The sequence below is a fragment of the Crocodylus porosus genome, unplaced genomic scaffold, assembly GCF_001723895.1.
Source record: "Crocodylus porosus isolate Cpor-Errol unplaced genomic scaffold, CroPor_comp1, whole genome shotgun sequence".
Taxonomy (NCBI): domain Eukaryota; kingdom Metazoa; phylum Chordata; order Crocodylia; family Crocodylidae; genus Crocodylus; species Crocodylus porosus.
The window spans coordinates 60,231,875-60,235,336 of NW_017728909.1; the positions used below are offsets into that span (position 1 = coordinate 60,231,875).

The 3,462-nt window shown below is 46.2% G+C and overlaps 1 protein-coding gene and 1 long non-coding RNA gene across 4 annotated transcripts in view; one reads left to right on the forward strand and one right to left on the reverse strand.

The window, feature by feature from the left end:
* Positions 1-3,462, forward strand: part of ADGRV1 (adhesion G protein-coupled receptor V1) — a 466,251-nt gene that overhangs the window by 281,530 nt on the left and 181,259 nt on the right. The gene's annotated exons all lie outside the window — the stretch shown is intronic.
* The window catches only part of LOC109308100, a 43,574-nt gene that overhangs the window by 25,707 nt on the left and 14,405 nt on the right, over positions 1-3,462 (reverse strand). For 2 of the 3 annotated variants that reach the window (XR_002100468.1, XR_002100469.1), the window contains exon 3: positions 1,626-1,705. This is a non-coding gene — a long non-coding RNA (uncharacterized LOC109308100). Of the gene's footprint in view, positions 1-1,625; positions 1,706-1,836; positions 1,906-3,462 lie in introns of those variants that run through there. The other variant, XR_002100467.1, reaches the window with a different exon arrangement.

Below are 3,462 nucleotides of genomic sequence, written 5' to 3' on the forward strand. Positions count from 1 at the left end.
TCTTTCCTGCCATGGCAGGGGGTTGGACTACATGATCTGCTCAGGTCCCTTCCAACCCTACAAACTATGAAACTATGAAACCCCCCTGGCTCTGGCCAGCTGGCAGCTGGTTGTGAACCTGCAGCCCTGGGTGCTGCACAGGGCACAGGGTGTAGCTATGGCTGCTGGGCTCAGGGCTCACCAGTGCCTCCAAGTTGGCCTGGGAAGCCCGTTCCTTAGCCAGCCCCTGCCCATGCTGCTGAGCTGGGCTGTCATGCAGCCACAGTGGGCTGGAAAGGGCTCTGCCGCCATAGACTGGCCCCACAGGGCCATACCCAGCTGGCTGGGGCTTCATGACATCCCCACCCAGCTTGGGTGTGGGGAGCCACACAGTCCCTGTGGCCCCAGCCCAGGCTGCAGGGAAGAACCTGGACCTGGAGGCCTAGCTAAGGCAGGCCCCTGTGCCTCCAGCCTCAGCAACACAAGTAGACCAATTGGGCTTAGCCTTGCAGCCACAGCTGCTGATGAGGCAGATGGATGGCAGAGGTCATGCCAGCTGGCTCTGGGTTTGGTCCTTCCCCTGATGCTGGATTAGGGAGAGGGGGAATGGCTGACAGGGGCTACAGCCCCCGAGTAGGGGAGGTGGGGAATAAATCTTCCCTGCTTCCGTTGCATCAGGGGGCGTATGTCTGTCCAACCCCTGCTTGGGCTAGAGAGCAAAAGGGTGGAGCCAGACCTGCTCTCTGGAGCAGACAGCCCAACCCCACCCATGAGCGCAAAGGATCTGGGATGCTGGGGGACTGTGCTGTAACTTGAACCAGGAAGGTGTGTGGGATGGAAGTTTCATGAACCAGTTTGACCCAAATCAGTTAAGCCTGAGACTACATTCAATCGGGTTTATCTTAAACCAGTTTTAGCCATTCTGAAACTGGTTTATATGAACTGAACTTATGTTCTGTTACAGGTTTAAGCCAGTTTCTGATCACTTCAGCAGGTTTATGTGTAACTTCTGTTGCTTGCTGCAGTGTCTAAGGGGGTTCTACAAGGGTTTCCTGGAATTTAGCACCCAGTGATATGTTCCTAAGGTCACCTGCTTATCCAGTAGGGGTGTGTGAAATGGGCCATATTTGATTTGAATTCAGCCCGAATTGGGGACAGTGATTCAATTACTTGATTCGGATCACTGTCCCTGATTTGATTTGGCCGAATCTGAAGATTCGATGCTGATTCAGACAATACACGATTCGGCCATAGACACAGCTTTAACTGTTTTTTCTGTATACCTCAAGGTACCAGGATGGTTTACGAACACTGTGATACTAGGGCAGATGGAGCATCTGACAGGACTGCTGCCCCCGCCCCGTGTGAACCCAGAAGGGGACTGGAAGTATTTCTGGTCCACTTTGGGGTCTGCCAGGGAGCCTCCCCATACCCCCCCAGCTCAGTGATTGGTTGTGGGAAGACCCTGGGTGTCCCTCCTGACCCAGGAGGCACAGTTGCTGAGCCAGGGAGGTGTGTGGGGGGGCCCCTGGCATGCTTCCTGGCAGACCCAGAAGTGGACTGGAAGTGCTTCTGGTCCACTGCTTGGAACACTCATTTCACTGTTACCTCATTTCACTGCTTCCCAAAGCCGCTGTTTGCCCTACCCTGTGGCTGCGGAACATCTTGTCATCCAAACCGTTCTCCTTTTCTCAGCCATGCCCTAAGCCACCATCCATCCTCTTTCCTGAGGGAGAGAAATAAAATAGAAATGAGTCAGTAGGTTCATTTTACTCTGTAGACACCATCATGTATTCCCATTTAAACAAAGACCACAATTATCCTTTTCATGGTACTACCTAATGAGAACCCATTTACTTCTCTTCAGCCTTCTTGGGGGGGGTGGAAGAGTGAGAATTTGGATCTTGAAAGTGAATGAATCAGAGGGATTCAAGATGGTTTTGGCATTCCCTGGAATGTAAACTTGGTTAAAGATTAAAAAACAGAATCTGTCTTTGCCTGGGTTCTCTGTCTGCAAGCATTATAAAAGTCCAACATCAGCATTATTTTGAAATCTTGGCTAAGATTTCTTATAAATGGGCATCTAAAGTTAATCTTCTAACCTGCTATTTAAGTGCCCACATAAAAGGCCTGATTTTGAAAGGTGCTGAATACCCAGCCAGAAAGGGGAAGGAGGGGGAAAGAATGCATAAGAGGGGGTGTGTGTGTGTAATGTTAGGGGTTCATTTAATTTTTTTTAAGGATAAAATTCAAATGTGGGGTCAAATCTTACTCTACCAATAAGCTAAGTGTGATTATAATCTGGGGCTGGGCAGGAAAGTGATCGGGGTGGGTCAGAGGAGCAGGTAGGGGCAGGGACGGGCAGAGCAGGGATCAAGAGCAGAGAGGGCCACCCCCCATGGCCCACCCCCCTTCCCCCTTACTTACTGGCACTGGAGCCGGGGCAAGGGGCCAATCACAGAGACATTCTAGCAGCCAGGGAGTCTCCATGGAGGACCCAGCCTCTGGTTGCCTCAGGGCACAACTGTGCCCTGACCAGCTTTTTTAAACTTTGTTTTTTTTAGACCCCTGGATATCCAGGGGTCTAATTTTCTCCCTGTACTGCATGTTTGCGGTGCAGGGAACATTTTTTCATTCCCTTACGTGCCTCTTACCCCGTCTCAAAGGGGTTTGAGATGGGGCAAGAGGCACCTGCACACTTGTCTGGACGTGCCCATAATGTCCAAAAATTCCTTTTGTGTTATCAGATTATGATGGGCAAGATTATTTTAACCTTCCTCATATATCTACTGGTATTATCATCATATAATCTCATTCATGTCAGTGAAACTATTTCTAAAATAGTACAATGATACATATAAGAGAGTAATACTTTAATGGATTTTGTTTAAATGGATGTCAAAATAGTAAAAAATTTGCAAAAGGATTGAAGGGAAGGGTCATAAGAAGTTCCATAAATTATCATTAAATGTGTACCCCAAGCCAAGCTAAATGCATTATTTGAAATGGTTATAATTTAAGGTCTAAAACGTCTTCAGAGGGGGCGCGGAATGTCATTTCCAATGTTTTCAACATTTGTTGTTACCACAAGATTTGCCAAAAATAACAACATTTTCTCTGATAAAATATTGGCTGGTGAATCCTAACACTATTTCAGTTTTTGGTTGCTTTTTTGGGGTTTTTTTCTATTCTCAATAAGAAAATCTTTTTGAACTAAACAAACCTTTTTATATTTCTAAATTAAACTCAGGGATATTTCTAGAAAAATTTAAAATCTTGGAGCATGAGTAACATTCTTAATGTTCTATGTTTGGAAAAAACTATGTTTACTTGTTTCAGAAATTGCTACAAACTTAAATTTAGATTCACCAACAGAGCTTGAAAGTTTCCATTATCAATTTTTATTCAGAACAGGAAAGTAAATAGATGGACATCGTGAAACTGATTTTATATATATAATTGGAATATTTAATATATATGTAA